We start from the raw sequence: 17,917 nt of genomic DNA on the forward strand, positions 1-17,917 counted from the left end.
GTTATTCCTGAAGGCACTTCTGGGAATCCTGAGCTCCAAACTTGTGCCAATGGCTGGGCATGGGGAAGAAACAGATCCCCGGACCTATGTCACTAGAGGAATGTATGAAGAGGGGAGCACGGAAGAAGGGAAATTAACTCTGCCTGAGCAGCTGAGGCAGAGGAACAGTGCAAGCAGAGTGAGAATTAGGCTGGGTGAGGACAAGGATTGTTGCAAACAGGATTGTTCTCATGTTTGTGGAGTGCCCAGGCAGGGTGCTCCACATTCATTACCTCCCAACGCAGCATCCTGGAGGTATTAATATCCCTGTGTATGGGCAGGGAACCTGAGGCTCAGAGAGGCCATGCAACATGCCCCAGTATGGCACAGCTTGTAAGTGGCATGCAAGTCCCCCAATGTCATGCCCTTACTGCAGACTGCTACCTCACAGTGGTTTGATGGCTGAAAGTGTATCTGTGTGGTGAGGCAGGATGTGAAAGGAGTGTCCTTGACAAGGATAGGAATCAACCCACCCTTGACAGAGGTCAGGGCACTGTGAGCACTAATGAGTGAAATCTTGGTTCACCACCTGTATGTTCCCTGATCCTCTATCCCTTTCTGATGGTGGCTCTGTTCTCCCTGGGTGCTCTGGTTCCCAGACTTGGCCTGTGTTTGATCTCTGTGTGGCAATTAGGCTCTCTGAAGGAGACGGGGCACACTCAAGGGACCTTAATAAAGGCACTAACAGGCCTGGATAGGACAACAGCTAAGAAGGGGTTGTGCACTACTCAATTACTAGCCAGGCTGAGAAACTCCTTCTGCCCCTACACCTGAAGGGACAGAGGAAGAAATGGAATTACTGGAATCCAGTACAAGCTGGGACTGCCAAGAAGGGCCTGTCCCCCAGGAATTGGCCATGTGCCTCTCTGAATTTAGAAAGTATCAAAACCACCTGGAATGTGTGATGAAGCAGTAATCACTGGAGCCTGAAGTGGACTGGGGATTGGGCCAAGAACTTGCACTTTAGCAAATACAGTGATGTAGGTGCTGCTGGTCCATGGGTTGGTACTCTGGGAGTCACTGTCCAGAGGCTAAGAGCCACAGTAGGGGAGGAAGACACATGTAATGAATATTCTGACCTATCTCTCCTGACTTCCAATCCCCAGGTAGCTGTTTCCACTGGCTGAACCCAGTCTGAGGCTCTCAGAGGGAAAGTGGGGGACTTAGAGTCCATGGAGGTCTCATTCTTGGGGCATGAACAGGAAGACAATGGATTTGTGAGGTTAAGAATGAAAAATCAGAAACTCCCTGGACTCTTCCCATGGCTGTCTTTGCACCAGCTCAGTGTGCAAAGAACCCACTCTGATTCAACTATTTTCTGCCCCATAGCTTCTCTGAGTTTAGTTTTTGAATGCTACAATGCATAACCCTTTGCTCAGAGGCTTAAAGGGAATTATGATTCTCTCAACTCAATTTAATAAATTAGCTACCATGTCTTAATGCCTTACAGTAATATGGTGCATTTCTGGGGTTAAGAAGTATTGAGATTCACATCCAGAAGAAAGCTAACCATTCCTCACTCTTTCATTTCAGTCTTTTCCAGCTGTTTCCAGGAGGCTTGTTTCCAGATTAATACATGGCATTTTGTCTAATTATTTTAGTTTTTGTTCTTTTGTTTTAACCTACCAAATGATGAAATAGTATTTCTTGAACTAAGAGTTCCTTTTCTTATATTCCCTGCTTTCGACTTTGAGAAGTACATTTATTTTTTATCAAGGAGCTGGAAGCTCTGAAGAGTTGGTATGAAATTTTTAGGAAGTAATTAATTAAATTCCATTGACTGTGAATGAAGACATAAACCATTGTTAGCAGTTCTTCAGATCTTTCTCTGAGTCTCCAGAGGCTATCCCTGAAATGAGATAATTTGCAACAGCAGCTTCCAGAACTCAGCTGGATTGTTAAGAAATCTCTGGTTGGCTAGGGCTGCAGGTCAGGAGCTGGGGAGAGCAGAAATGTGTTCAAGTGTGATTTAAAGGAAGTCTGTCTGTCTTCGGCACCTTCTCCCTACCTGCTTTGGAAGCCCTTTTGCCCCTTTTCCTCACCTAATGCCCATGCTACCTTCAGCTGCCATGGCGGGAAGAGGGGACTACTCTGTTGTCCTCATTGAGTAATCTGCTCTCGTTCTACAAAAGCCAACAGGCTTATCTTCTGTGCCAGTTATCTCCCACTGATGGTGGCCACTTGTAGTTTAGTTTTAAGAGATCACAGAACCTTTATCAGGGCAGCAGACAAACAGTCCCATGAACAATTGACTCTAGCAGCTGCCACAGGCAAGAAAGGGGAATACATAGAATGTGCTGCCTGAGGTAGGCAACATAGGAGATGCCACCAGTAACTGGCCCCCATTCCCTCCTGGGATTTGTACTTTTAGTCTCCTCTCACTTAAGGTGCTTCTGCCTTAAAGAAGCAAGTTGCCATGCTGTGAGCACCAAACTTTCAGCCCATTAGAAAGGGCAGTTGGGGGAATAGGGTTGCCAAAAGAGTAGGGAACTAAATGATGCCTTGAAAATGAGCAAGAATTTATAAAGTGGTGGGAGAATGCTCACTAGGAAAGACCACTGCATACAAATTCCTCACAAAGAGCACTGTGTACAAATCATGCCTGGCCTGAGAGCTGCACATCACCAAGAAAGACTAGGGAGGGCAGCTGGGATGGGGAGAGAAGGAGAAGAGCCAAGACTTGAAGCTGCAGGGAAAGAAAGTCCAGTTCTCTGAGATTTCACCTTCAAAAGACCTCAGTAACATTTCTTAGAACTCAAGGTCCCCCAAGACAGCAGAGCGTGGCCAAAGACATCCTTACTTTTAAATAGTGAGAAAGAACATCATCAGGATTCAAGGCACCTCTTAATTTCTCTTTAGCTCTTACTCCATACTCATTTTCCTCCAGGGAGCCCTTTACTATCTATACATGTGCCTCCCCTCTCTTACCACAGCGCCAGCACTTAGTGAAAAGGCAGCCAACCGCAAGCCATAAAGAAAGCCCTCACTGGAAACCTGCTTTGTTGCTCCTTGGTCTTGGACTTCCCCCCACCCTCCAGAAGTGAGAAATAAATGCCTGCTGTTTAAGTCACCTAGTCTATGGTATTTTTCTATGGTAGCCCCAGCTCGCCAATTTCCACCCCTTTTTCCAGTGCACAGGATAATAACAGCTTACTTTTAAGGAGTATTCCCTTCCTGACAGGCTCTGTGCTTAGCCTTTCTGTGCATGGTGTCTTTGTGGCACCACTTTGAGGCAATGCCTACCACAGGCCCACAATCACACACCCACAAGGCTAAAACCCAGAAAGCTCTTAGAAAGGAACAACAACAAATAGCTTAGATCTTTTTTCCAGAAAATTTTGATCTGAATTAATTGAAGGCTTTCTGTGTATTTATTCCAAGTAAGTGTACCAAATCACTGCAGAAACATTAACGTCTTTGATAATCAAAGACTGACCCAGGTCCTGGTAGGAGTGTTAGATAATACATAGGACACAGTATACTATGATTCTAAAATATGAAAACTTCTAAATTCCAAATCCATGTGCCCAGGGAGTTTCAGAGGAGGACTGTAGCCTGCTCTTGTTATTCACATTTTACCTATAAAGAAACAGACTTATAGTAGGTGCCTAACTTGTTCAAGTTCACCTAATTAGGATGTGGTAGAGCTAGAAAACAAACACAAGGAGTGAGATCCCGTTGCTGGCCCTTGGACAAAAAGTGGCCACTCTAGCTTACTTTTATATTTTTCAAAATGTTACATCTTCCAAGCCCAATATACATTTTCAGTAATCAGAATCTGAATTGGCCCAATGTAAGTCAGATATTCAAATCTGTCTAATGAAGTAAGGTAGCAGGTGAAGAGCAGCATTGTGTGATGCTAATGGCACTTCAAAGGCTTTCCCATAGTGGCGGTCAAAGAGGGTGTGGGCTGGGTAAGCAACCACAGAAAATGTTTATGACTTGCAGTTTCAGAAACAAACAAAACCAGAGCAACGAAAAACAGAGTATCTTTGCTAGGAGATATAGCTCAGTGGTATAGCATGGGCTTTGCATGCACAAAGCTCTGAGTTCAATCCCCAACACCACCAAAAACAAAAATTTTAAAAGTGGATTTTTAGGGGCCAGGGATTTAGCTCAGTTGCACCACGCCTTCCTTGCAAGCACAAGGTCCTAAGTTTGATCCCGGGTACCAAAAGCAAAAAACAAAAAAATGAATATCTTTAAAGCCATACAAATGCTAATGATGAATTAGGGATCTTTTCTGAATATTCAGAGTGCCATCTTCCATCCTGAAGTGAAAGAGAAAAACCAAGAACCTCTTGTTTTGAGCCTGTAAAGAACCACTCCAAGTGGAGCCTCTGTGGCTCATATTTTTCTTAGAGTCCTCTTCTTTTGGGAACTGCAGACAGTATTCATTCTGGCCCAGATTTGGTCCACCTCCTGGGCCTAACTGCCCTTGGAACAGCTAGTGCACTTTGGATACTAATAAGACAATGCCAAGAAGGACCTAAATAAAAATAAGCAAAGAATAAAGAAGCATGAAAAGAAGATAGGACTGGTGTAGTCAGCGCTATTTCATTTCCAGAACTCTCAGTTCTGTCCCAGTTTACATTTATGTCTGCAATAGCTACACGATGGTCACCCCAAGGCTGGAACATGGTCCCAGGCTGCTGCCAGAGAAAGTGTTCTTTCATTTATCCAACACAGGAACAAATATACTGTATTAAGCATCTATGATGAGTTTGGTATTATACTAGGTCCTGGGGATGTTATAGAAATAAGTCAGATAAAAATCATTATCTTCCTAGCACTTACGTTCTTGTAAAACAAATAAATGCAGAAACAAGATAACTGTCAGTAGTGAGGAAAGAAATCCTAACAGTGATGGCAGCAACATTAAATAGAGGGGTAGTCATAGATTACTCAATGGCATGTGAACTTAGAATAACACTATTTTAATTTGCCTTGAGAAATGAAAACCTGGCACACAACTGCCACAGGAATCAGTGGCCTAGAGGAAGGAAGGGATTAGAACATTTCAGGACCAGAAGGAGGCCGGTAGAGCTGCAGTAGAATGATCAAAGGAAGGAGCAGTATGAGAGAAATTTGGAGAAGCTGGCCACACATGAAGAATCTTGTAGGTGAAATGTATCAGTTTTCCACAGCTGTATAACAAACCAACTATATGGTCAGGGTTCTCTAGAGGAACAGAATTGATTTTTAAAATGTATAATTATGCAAGGGGATTTATTAGGTAGGCTTACAGGATCAGAGACAGGAGAATAAAATGGGAGTCTACATGCTAGAGAGCCAGAAGACTCAGTAGCTGTTTAGCCCGAGAAGATGGAAGTGACAAAACAGAAGGGATTAAGAACGAAGCACCAGGCCAAAGGTAAAAGGTAAAAGCTTGGAAGCTTCCTGGAGAGTTGCTGGTATGAGTCTGTATGGAAAGGCTGAATAAACTGGAGTCTGATGTCCACAGCAGCAGCAAAAGATGCACCCATTCAAGCAGAATGGAGCTTCCAAAAAACATGCCAACTTCCTTCTTCTTTCCCTTTTATTCTATGCAGGCTACAAGCCTATTGAATGGTTCTACCTACAAGCAGAGTAAATGTTCCCTTTATCAATTTGCTGGACTATATGCCGATCATCTCTGAAAATACTTCATAGACACAGCCAGAAGTGTGCTTTACGAATCTGCTAGGCACTTTTTAATCCAGTCAAGTTGACAAATCATAATTAACAGTCACACCAACCCAAAACCTAGTATCTTAAAACAAGAGCCATTTTACTTGCTCACAATTGCATAGGGATAGAATTCAGGCTAGAGCCATCAAGAGAGCCACCAATAACAGTCTCATTCATGTGACTGCCATCGTTTTGTGGCTCAACTGGGACTCACTTTACAACTAAGATGGTTTTATACACGTTTGGTGGCTTCTGACTATTGGCTAATTGGTCAGGGGCTGAGCTGGAAGAGCATATCCCCATTCATGTGATCTCTCACCTTCCATCTAGGGCCGGTCTCCCATGTTCATTACAAGAGGACAAAGGCAAAACTACAAGGCTCTTTGAGACAGCCTTAAAAGCTAAATAATGTCAATTGTACTGCATCCTATTAGAACAAATCACAAGGCCAGCTTCAATTCATGGAATGGGAAAATAGACTATTCCTCTTTGTGTGAGGAATGGCAAAGTCACATTGCAAACAGGCATGCAAATAGGAATTGGAAAAATTTGTGATTAGTTTGGCAATACACCCCACCAAAGCCACCTAAGACCAGTGGGGAGTCACTGAAAAGCTTCAAATATATGAATCAGGTAAATCTGGTTCCTGCTTTGAAAAGATCACTCTGGTGAGTAGGTGGAGGAAAGAAGAGAGTGAGGCAAGAATGTGAGCAGAGGGACTGCTTAAGTGGCTTTAGCAGTGGTCCAGGCTGGAGATGAGGGAGCCATGGCTGGGTGAAGACCGTGAGAAGTGAACATCTAACATCTGTCTGGAAAGTGAAGATAGTACTTGCTTAGAGATGTAGAGGTGAGAGACAGAAGCAGACATGATTCTGAGGATTTTTTATTTGAGGCAGCAGTAGGGAGGACCAAAGAGCAGTTAGGAGTAGGAGGGGCATCAGAAGTTTAGTTTAGGGAATGTCAGGTTTGAGGCACTAACTTGTCATATCAGGTATACAGTTGTGTATCCAGATCTGAGGCTTGGCAGAGAGACTGGAGTTGGAGATGTCAGGTTAGGAGTTTGTTAGGTAAATTTATGGGTCATCTCAACTAGTCCAGAGTTGCCAGTTATTCAAACAAACACTGATCTAGGTATTGCTGTGAAAATATTTTACAGCAACGACTGAAGTTCAAAATCAGTTGAATTTAAGTAAGGAAGATCCTCCTAGATAAATCTGGGTAGGGCTGATTCATTCAACTGCAAGACCCTAAGAGCAGAGAAAGGCTTCTCCAAGGACAGAAGTTTTACCCCTTGTCTAAGAGCTGCCCTTTCTGACACCATAGAAAATCCACAAAATAATCCTTTCAATAGATTTCTTATTAAATATTCCTACTTGTTCTGTTTCTCTGCTTGAGTCCTGATAGCAGAAGTCATAAACAAATATACGTCATCAATGATATCATATGCCAAAGACTGTGTGAGATCTCCCCATGGAAAGGAAAGAAAACCCAAGGACAGAGCCCTTAAAAAGAGCAAAGGGTTGGGGGGAGCAGCCATGCAGAAGAAAATAAAGCTTTAAATCTCACAGGATCACTGTAGACATTTCTTTCCTTCTATCAAGCTCAGCTCTAGACTTTGCTGATCCTTGGGATTAGATGGGGCTATAGGTCAAGGAGGATATTCCCCTCCTACTCCACAGAGTAGACAAGAGACCCTACAAAGCCAGTCCCAGTCTCCTATTCCCATGGGCAGTGATTGGCTCAAGGACAGCATGTGACCCAGGCTGGCTCATTCACAGTCATTTGGGGAGGATGCTAGGGGTAAAAAATGATCTCTCTTGGCCAGGGATTTAGCTCGGTGGTTGAGCTGTAAGGATCATGTCAGCCTAAAGCTGCTGTAATCATCCTTCTATTAGGGAGAGAGTATCTGCTTGAGAAAAGAATGGAAGCATTTTTAGCCACTGGGTCAAATACTCATTTGTGTCAGATGGAAACACTAAACACTTAGAAACACTAAAGGAAGTTCTATTTTAAAAAAATTTTTATTTTCAGTTTTCTCTTGTGAAATGTTGTTAATCCAGATCTTCTTACTCTAAGCCTAAACAAAGGAAATTACTTTTTTTCCATAAATGTAAATTCAACTGGTTTCAAATTCAGTGATTTCCTTTTATAACATTCTAGAGTCTCAGCCACAAGCTGCCCTCACAGTACAGGTCTCTGCACTTCAGACCTATAATTATGTGCTTGGAGAACTTCTGCAAATACTTACCTGGGATGGGGTCCAGGCAGCCTTCTACTGAGTCCTGTTGTGTACAGAAAGTTATCTCTATGACCTGTCAGTACATATATTTGCTCAGCGATAACAGGGGTCAGCAAAGTCAAGAAAAACCTAGAACCAGGCAATAGGTGAAAATCAGAACATCTTGTATGCAACCAGATGCTTTTGCAGTTTCCTGTGCCTGTAGGTATCGATATGGTATTATTTATATAACTGGAACTCTCTTTCACCCATAATAAAAACCCAAGTCAAACTAGTTAAAGCACAAAGGGAAATTTGTTGTCTCTGTAAATGAACATTTTAGGGGGACGCTCAGGCATGACCGGGTCCAGGTGCTCAAGTGACCTGAACAGGAATCTCTTTCCATCCTAGAAGCTCCTGTGTTCTTTTCTCCTAAGGTCACCATATTGCAATCCTGTTCAAACATCTCGGGCAAACATAAGCCCAGTATTTGGTTAGGGCTCACCTGGAGATTATGTTCATTCAGGAAGTCATTCTTCAAGCAAGAGGTGAACAAGCACAAGAGGACATGCTTGTTCCTCTTGGCATGCAATGGATGGGAGCATCTGCCCCAGCAGAAAGGAGAACTTTATCCCTGACATTATTTAGAATCGCCTGCACTGATGATGATGGACAGCAGACTTTTAGTATCATTAGTTATCTGCAGATAATGTTCTCTTAAATTCCATTCCTACAGCCCTGCCTTTGGTACACACTGCATGTTGGAGTCAACCCTCTCTCTCAGTATACTTTCTGCAAGAGTTATCAACAGCCACAGCTTCACCTATTCCTCTTGGCTGGGGCTTCCAAGTCTTTCTCTCTCCCTTAGCGAGACCATCCAGCTGCCCAGAGAACATCCCACTCAGTCTCTCTTAGTCACTTTCTCATCACTGGGACACCTGAACCTGCAATTTAAAGGAGGAGAGGTTTATTTTGGTTCTCATTTTAGAAGTTTCAATCCTTGCATGATTGGTGGCATTGGTAGATGGATTTGGCAGAGGAAAGCTACTCACCTCATGGTACTCAAGAATAAGAGAGTGAAGGGAGGAGCCATGAAGGGACATATAACCTCCTACATCATGCCTCCCAACTGTTCAGACCAGACCTCACCTGCTAACAGCAATACTGCCTTATAATCAAATCACCTTCCAAACACACCAGGCTTTGGGGGCCACTTTAGATCTAAACCATAACAATGTCCAGTGATAAACTTCACCTTGGATTCTTCCCATGATTCTGATCTCAGAAGATGCATCTATATAACTATCAGTTATAAGAGCTATCAGAAATGAATAAGTCAAATCCTTAATCTTTAAGGGAAGTCAGCAAGAGCCTCCCTCAAAGCTCTCCTGGGGGCCTCTCAAGATAAGGTTCTGTGCTACACATTTTGTGGGGCTGAAGGAATATGACCTGGAATTGACATCAATTATTTATTCACAAATCTTCTCTATAACTGTCAAAGGCACATAGAGACTAAACTTTCCCCCAGCCACTTCTCTGAAAAGAAAAGGTACAAAATGCAAGTCACATTCTTTGCTTCTTGCCCTCCGATCCCACCTGAATTCCTGCTTTCCTCCCAATATGTGGTACCAAGATCTGGAGAAGTCATTAAAGAACATCTCAGAGGTCCTCCAGAAGGCCTCTGGTGTACAGCTGACAGGTCCTGAGGCTCATTTGAAACAGTAGAGGCAGGCTTTGGGTCGGGAAGCACCACAGAGTTTAGTCATATCTGAAATTTACCTTCAACTCTAGATACTAATGGGGTTATTTGGACTTGATTCTACAATACCCTAACCTCCAACCTCAAATTTTGACAAGGCTACCCTATGCATGATACTAAAATATTTGCTAAAGGCTTGGGTTGTACCTTAGTGGTAAAGTACTTGCCTAATATGCACAAGACCCTGGGTTCAGTCCCCAGAAAAACAACCAAAAAGGCCAAATCCAAGCAGTTTTTTCACATTTGCACACTCACCTATTCTTTCAACCAACCACACTCTGAAGGTTGGAAGAGTTACTACTCCACTTTAGAGAAGAGGAAAGTAAAGCTCAATGAAATTTACAAAATTTGGCTGAGATATCATATCTAGTAAAAGGGAGAGCCAAGTCTCAAACTTAGATCTTTGTTTTCCAAGATCTCATGCCATCCTTATTAGCAGGGACAGGGGTCAAGACCCTGAGCAATATTATTTACTTCATAAATGTCTTCCCCACTGGCCTGTCCAAATTACCACCTCTGGAGAGTCATGGCCATGAGGAACAAAGTTGAGTTGTTATACACTGGCTAGGATGAGTTCATTTATTGATCACCTCCTGAGATTACAACACCAGGGATGTGAGGACCTTGTTGGGAATAAAAGGAAGATGCAGCAGCTAGGTCCTGCATGGAAAAGGGAGTTATCCAGGAGGGGCCAATGGGCACTGAGCACTTTGGGGCAGGGTGATTCCTAGAGTAGTGCCAGGATAGCAAAAGAACAGTGTGATTGCTTTCTGATTATGTCTAGTTTCTACCTTCAAAGAGTCAGAATTTAAATGCTTGCATACCTCTTCTGCTTTGAATTTACCCATGGGCAATCCCAAGGCAAGGCATGAGGAAGGACAAAAAAGATCATATATGAAATTGTCACACTGGTATTGTTCTCTAAAGCTGGCTACCTGTCTGACTCTGTCATGCTCTTGGAGAGCCATCAGCTATAACCATGTTTTTTGCCATCCGTCCATTCAGACAGGATTCCCTGAGCACTATGCTAGGTTCATGGACCACACTCTCCAGGCCATCACTGACTTCCTATCTCCAGCTTCCTAATTAACAGCCAGCCTATATTTCTTCCTACAACAGCAAACTCACTGGTCAACTTGACCCTAACCCTAAAATTTCTTTAGCTAGCAGCCAGTGACTCTTGGAAGCAATCAGTGAGTGGAACCCTTGCACATTTTTATTTATGGATAGGAATTTTTCTGGGAAACAGACACTTCCTTGGCCTCCTTAACTATCCACAAAATGACCCACTGCTGAGGTCATTACCAGAGTAGTGCTGCAGTGTTATTCATCTACAGGAGCTTCCAACAACACATAATGTGCTACAGAACAGAAATCCTGAGTTTGACTGACAGGTTCTACATAAGGAATGGGTGCACAAATGAATCAATCCTACAGTTCATTTTTTATATGAGGACTAATTTTATTCACATTTGGAAACAAGACCCTAAAGCTGTCAACACATATATTTACATATGTCACAAAGACCCTAAAATAGCAATTGTGGCCAACCACTAGATTCCATAAAGCTGATGTTTTAATGGAACCATTCTTTTATTATTGTGAAATAGTTTCCACATTGATAAACATTTTGTCAACTGAAGCAAAGAAACAGACTTGGGTTTTTTAAAATTAGTAACAGCACTGTCTTGTAGGAAGAACTATTTATATTATATTTCCAGGTTAATAATAGATTGGTATATTTTAAGAAGATTTTAAATGGCAAGAGCTTGTTTTCCTCTGCAAAAACAAGATTCACATTGTTTTAAAGAAATAAATCCAATCTGGTTTGATAGCTTCCCTGCTGTTTGCTAGCTCCACTGGGGTTTCTAGCAGTTAATTTGGAATCCCAACAAAAACATCAAAGTAAAATAAAACTTTGTATGTAGAAAAATTCATGATGTTATTTATACTTAGCACCTTGTCTCTCTCCCTTCCCTTTTTATTCTTCTTTGATAGTATTCCGAGGGCAAAGCAGGGGATCTACTTTTGGCTAGCTTCCCAAGAATGCTTGGCATGAAGTAATTACTGAGTGACTATTGTATGCCCTGGCTTGTATTGGGCTTTATTAAAGGTACTTCAAGAAAAGATAGTACTTAGCTCTAAGAAACTGAAAATCTAATTGTGAAGACAGGCATGACATACATGAAATAAGTAGAAATCAATGTAAGATGATAGGAGCTAAATACTAAATTGCGAAGTGTTGACTCCAAGTTCTATTTGAGTTCAGAGAACAGAAATGGTTTGATTCTTGGAAGGACTTAAGTAGATATAAATAATAAATTAGACCTTGACAGAAAATGGCACTGATATTTCTAAAACGAATACAGATTAGTAGAAAAACTAAAGCACCAATTTTTACAACTTATTATGTACCAGCAAGTGCTTTGCATGAATTGCCTCATTTAATCTTCAGAATAACCTGTTTCACAGATGAAGAAACTGAGTTTAGAGAGGTTAAGGACGTTGGCCAATGATGGAATCAGGTTTCTCAGCAACCTAAGCACATGTTCTTTCCACCAGCTCCCCCCAGAGATGGACAAAAGCACTTTTCTTCTTCTCTTAAAGAAAATTGTCTTTTAATATTTTGGAGTTGTAAAACTAAAGATTGAGGAAGACTCTTCCTCTGGCTATACCTCAACTTTCAGAAGGTAGATGTGGTATGTTAGCTGAGTTGGGCTCATTTGGTGTAGAGTGTATCCTAAATCTCTCAAAGAGTGGAGTGAGAAGTAGGGACACTTACAAACTATAATAAAAGGTGAGAGACCAAAAGGAAGGCCCTCTCTCCAAAAGTAGGAGGAGGCAAGGAAAGTAAGCTTTCTAAGAGACCTGATCTAATGTTAAGGGGCTCTGGGTAAAGAAGATGGATTCCAGTGAAGCCATATGGATATGTGCAAACCAAGTCAGTATCACAGGATCACAGGTGACACAATTCAGTTTAACCATAGAACATGTGGTACCCAATCTCCAAGTTGCCCCTAAGGATTCCCACCTCCTGGATTCACACTTTTGTGTAGTTTCCTCCCCTGTTACATCAGGATGGTCTGAGTGACAGGTCACAAGATGAAAAGCTGAAGCTTGCCAACAGCCACATGAGAGAGCTTGGAAACAGATTCTCCAATATGAATCAAACTTTAAGATGACAGGCGCTGGTGACATCGTGACTGCAGCCTCATGAGTATTCCTGAGCCCCTAGAGTCCTGGCCTTGGAAATGGTAGAAGACAATAAATGTTTGTTGTGTTAAGCTGCTAAATTTTGTGTTAGATCTTAGAGAGCTCATATAGAGTAGGGTGGACCTTAACAATAAAAAAGAAGAGCAACTCTTGAAAAATATAGCTGAATAGAGGAAAATGAGCTGGGTGTTTCTGTTGCCTGCAAGTCCAAAATCTCACTCTCCTATCTCCCACTTCCACATAAGCTGTTCCTTCCACCCAGGGCATTATCTTCTACCTGTCTCCCCGATCTTCTCCACTAGGCACCTTCTGTCTCTTCTAGGATCCCACTGCCCTTCACCATCCCAGGTTCCTTTTATCACAGCCATGATTTAGTAGGGTCCTCTACTTCTCTGTTCACCCAAAAAAGCTGTAAGCAATTTGAGACCTAATCTAGCTAAGTTTTTGTCACATAGTATGTACCCAGAAAGTTGAAGAAGGATGTCCAGGAGCTCAGAGACCTAGAATGCAACTCCAAAAAAGAAAGGAAGCAACTGCAAAACAGTGACTGGCCTAAGGAGCGGCATTTTGAGATACACAGAAAAGGGACTTCCCCTAAGAGAAGCCAGGCATCGAAGCTGCCTGACTCATGGCAGAAACATAATTCCAAGTGGACTGAGGAGGGTAATGTGAGGCTCACAATCTGGCCTGAAATAAGGAAGCCAGTTCTGGACATAATACAGCACCCAAGCAGGCCTGGATGTTACCCCAACCCAACCGACCTTGACCTAGAAGCCAGGCTGTCTTTATTTAGGATCCAGAAAGAGCTGCCTTGAGGGAAAGGAGCCCAGGCCAGTTGTGTGATCAGCCAGGTTTGCAAGTGTAATATGAGACTAGGCTTTAGTTAATCAGGAACTGTGTCTCTGAAAGACTTTCGGGCATAATGGAAGGAAGGGGATCCATGCACAGGACTATTCTATTTGTTTTATTTTTAAGACTTGATTTGGGAAAACTCAATTCAAACTCAAAGGAAAGAAATCTTTCCTACATTTTGATCAATCCAGAGAGACAGAGAATGAGAGAATAGAAATCTTCTTGGATTCCAGAGTCTTCCTATTTAACCTTGATCAGCAGGCCCAAATATGCTAAACTCGGGCCTATAAGGTCAGTATTACCAGTGGCAGCAGCAACACATTAGTGTTCTGAATCCCAAGTGTGATGTTAAGTTTAATATGGTTGCATCTCTCAATCCCAGATGGGGGCTACTTAAATACTATGGGCCCTATAATTACCAACTACTGTACTTCCACCAGCAAGCCATGCCCTCAGGATGAACCAGGCCCAACTCCAATCACCACCCAGAGCCTCAGGACTCATAGATCCCCCATCTCTCTTGCTAAGCTCAGTTTTGAGACAACACAGGCTTGTGTATACATCGTACTTCATTTAGAGTACTTTAAGGACAATATTTTTCTTAGTTTGTCACTTATTTTCTTACTTTGCACATATTTCTTTCCCATACAGAAAATTTTCATTCTATAATTGAATTTATCAATCTTTTCTTTTATGCCATTTAGGTTTTATGCTTATTTATAAAAGCCTTCTTCATCCCAAAATTATATATATTCTAAAGTCCCTCAAGTTTTCTTTTCTTTCTTTCTTTCTTCTTTTTTTTTTGATACAGGGTCTCCCTCTGTAGTTTAGGATGGTCTCAAATTCACTATGTTCCCTAGGCTGTCCTCAAATCACAGTTACCATCCTGCCTCAGCCTCTTGTGTGCTGGGATTACAGGTATGCACCACCACAACCAGCTCTTAGATTTTCTTATAAATGTTTTATGGCACCATTTTTTAAATCAACTTTTTGAAATATAATGTATATACAGTAAATTGCACCTATCTTAAGTATATACTTCAATGAATATTGAGAAAATATATACAGCCAAGTACTCAACAGTATAATTAGTAGTATGCTCAGCCCCCCCCCCCGTAAGTATTCATCCCTTATAGTCACCACCCACCCCACCCTCACACCCAGGTGAACACTGATCTGGACTCCCCCTTTGGATTAGATTTGCCTGTTCTAGAATGTCATAGGGAATTGTACAGTATGTTTTTTGTATTGGGTTCTTTCACTGATCTTAATGTCTGTAAGATTTATCCATGTTATTTGTATCTTTTTTTATTGTTGGATAAAATTTCACTGGATTGTATCGATTAACCTGTTGGATGTCTCCCAGTTTTGGGTTATTATGAATAAACCTGCTTGTCCTCACTTTGTTTTCTCGTGGTTTAATTTTAAGTAGATTTTATTTTTAGAGTGGTTTCAGATTCACAACACAACGAAAACCACAGAGTTCTCATGAATACGCTTCCCCCACACATGTACACCTGTCTCACTCTCAACATCCCAGTCCCCAGTGGCACGTTTGTGAAAACTGATGAACCTACACTAAAGCATTATTGTGACCCAAAGTCCAGAGTCGAAGTTAGGGTCACCTTGCTTGGCGTTGTATGTTCTATGGGTTTCAACAAACATGTAATGACATGTATCCACTATACAGAGTAGTTTCACTGCCCTAAAATCTCGGTGTGCTCTGCCTGTTTATCCTTCCCTACCAACAACCCCTGGCAACCCCTGATATTTTCACCATCTTCATGGTTTTGTTTTTTCCACAATGTCATATATTTGGAATCATATGGTATACAGCCTTTTCATTTGACTTCTTTCACTTTGCAATATGCACTTAAGATTCCTCCATGTATTTTCATCCCTTGATAATACATTACTTTTTTTTTTCAGAGAAATCGACTTGATTTGCTGGAAAAATGTGTCACATGTAAAATAAACACCTGTTCAGAACTGGTTTGAGGGAATGAGCAGTACTGAGGGACAGTGAGGGTCAGGCCGTGTCCCTCAGATCTGAGAGAGGGTTTCCTCAGGAAGGAGGGCTGGCAAAAGCTCACTTCACCCCACTCCAGGGGAGACAGGAGTAGAAATGGCGTTGCCACTATTTCCAGCCCTGAACAGAACATAGGGACGAGCTGCCCTAGGTATGTCAGAGGCTGGGGATGAGGTGTTTCTCAGGGTCAGGGGCCAGGAGGTTGGAGGTTGTTCTTTGGGGTCAAGGGGGCAAAGATGGGAGGGCTCCTCAGGGTCAGAGGGCAGGGGATGCGAGGAATGTTCTCTGGAGCCAGGCATCAGGGCTTGGGAGCTGCCTTCTGCCTGCACTGCTCCGAGACCCTCAGGCACTCTGAGTACAGCTCCTGGTTCTGCTCCTTCCACCTGCCAAACTTCTCTGCAGTCAGCTCAGGGTCACCCAGCACTTCGTCCAGGACCTGCAACTCCCGCATGTTTGTCTTGAGTGTACTCTGTAGCGCCCGCACGCGGTGCACGCGCTCATTGAGGTGGGGGTCTTGATGGTGCCGCATGAAAGAGCTCCGCCGCTGCTCCTGGGTCAGGGGCTGTGGCCGGCCCAGGAGGGACACGCCGCCCTGCCTCAGCCCCCGAACCATTCCTTCCAGTGCCCCTTCACTGCTGTCTGCTGGGGCATCGAAGGAGGTCCTCCGGCTGGGCTTCGTCCGGGAGGCTGCAGGTGAGAGGTCTCTGTGGAGTGGGCTCCAACACTGCGCTGGGTTGGGTGAGGCTGAGCGGGACCCAGCTTCATCATCGTGGTCTTCTGCTTCTGTTTCACTGTAGCAGTCTTCTTCTCGTGCTGAGGGGGTCTGGCCTGGAGACTGGTACTTGGAAATGGAGGCAATGAGGTGGCGTACCCACATGCTCAGATCAGAAAGGGTATCAGCTGCAAAGTCAAAGTTTTTGTACACCTCGTGGGTGAGCTGGAACACATATTTCTTCTTCTGATCATGTCCGCTTTCCAGACTATAGCTGGAGACACTGATAAGGCCCTGGGCCTTTTCATCCCGTGGCTGGCGGTACCAGTACAGCATGTGTCCCTTGAGCATGAACCAGCAGCAGCGCCGGCGTGGACCCATGAAGCCACCGGGTGTCTTGCGCAGCAGGAGCCAGCATCACAGTCTGGCCTCCCCAGCTCGCAGCAAAACACTTGCGGCGGCTTAGCTTTGTGGCCATGCCTTTGGATTTCTTCTGACCAAGGACTGGACTCTTGTGTGGGCGTCCTGGGGACCCGGGAGTCTCTGCTATTCCTGGTGGAATTGAGAGCGAAAATTCTTGCACTGGAGGGACGCTGCAGCCAGAGCTCGCTATGGATCCTGTGGAGATCTGGACCCCCAGGAAGGTGCCAGCCTGGCTAAGAGGTCCGGACGATTCCCTGCAGGGCTATCCCTTTGAGGACTGGGAGCTGCCTGGCAAGTACTTGCTCCAGCTGTGCTCCCGAAGCCTGGAGGCTCTGACAGTGTGGCCTCTGGGCCACCAGGATCTCATTCTGGATGGAGTGCAACAGCTCTGGGCTCTGAGCACTGGGCTACAAACACAGAACCTGCAGAGCCTAGCAGAGGGGTTGCTGGAGGGGACCCAGGCCTTCCAGAGCTTAGTCCAAGGACACCTGGGGGACTCTGCTGAGATCCCTGCTGAAGTTCTCAGTGCGGCTGTGAAGCTAGTGCATGTGGCCCATGCTCTCCTCTTCTGGCTCAACAGGTACCTCTTCTCCCAGTTAAATGACTTCTCAGCCTGACAGGGGATTGGGGCATTGTGTGGGAAGCTGAGCCAGGCTTTGCAGAACTGCCCAAAGCCCGTGAAGGAGAGCAAAGTCCTGAGGATCTGCAGCCACATGTCTGGAGTCTGTCACAACATCCTGAGCCACACCCCAGAGGAGCTGCTGGAGCAGAGGGCTATTCTAGAGCAGGTGCAGCTGGATGATCCTTCGGGCCTGGAAATCCAAACCACCAGCAACTGCCTGCACTTTGTGTCCTGAGTGGGCACCCAGGTCTCCACCAACTCCCAGCTGCAGATCCTGCCTGGAGATGAGGTTGTCCAGATCAATGAGCAGGTAGGTGGTGGTAGGCTGGTCACAAGAACGTGGTGAGGGAGCTGCTTCTGCTTCGGCACCCTGCCGGGGT

The 17,917-nt window shown here is 43.9% G+C and overlaps 1 pseudogene; it reads right to left on the bottom strand.

Annotated features, from left to right (window-relative positions):
• Window positions 1-15,816: 15,816 nt before the first annotated feature.
• Window positions 15,817-17,630, bottom strand: LOC101725699 (connector enhancer of kinase suppressor of ras 1 pseudogene; annotated as a pseudogene).
• Window positions 17,631-17,917: the final 287 nt, after the last annotated feature.

This window comes from Heterocephalus glaber, unplaced genomic scaffold, assembly GCF_053883595.1.
Source record: "Heterocephalus glaber isolate CG9 unplaced genomic scaffold, H.glaber_assembly_v1.0 deba00001504, whole genome shotgun sequence".
NCBI classification, from domain to species: Eukaryota; Metazoa; Chordata; class Mammalia; order Rodentia; family Bathyergidae; genus Heterocephalus; species Heterocephalus glaber.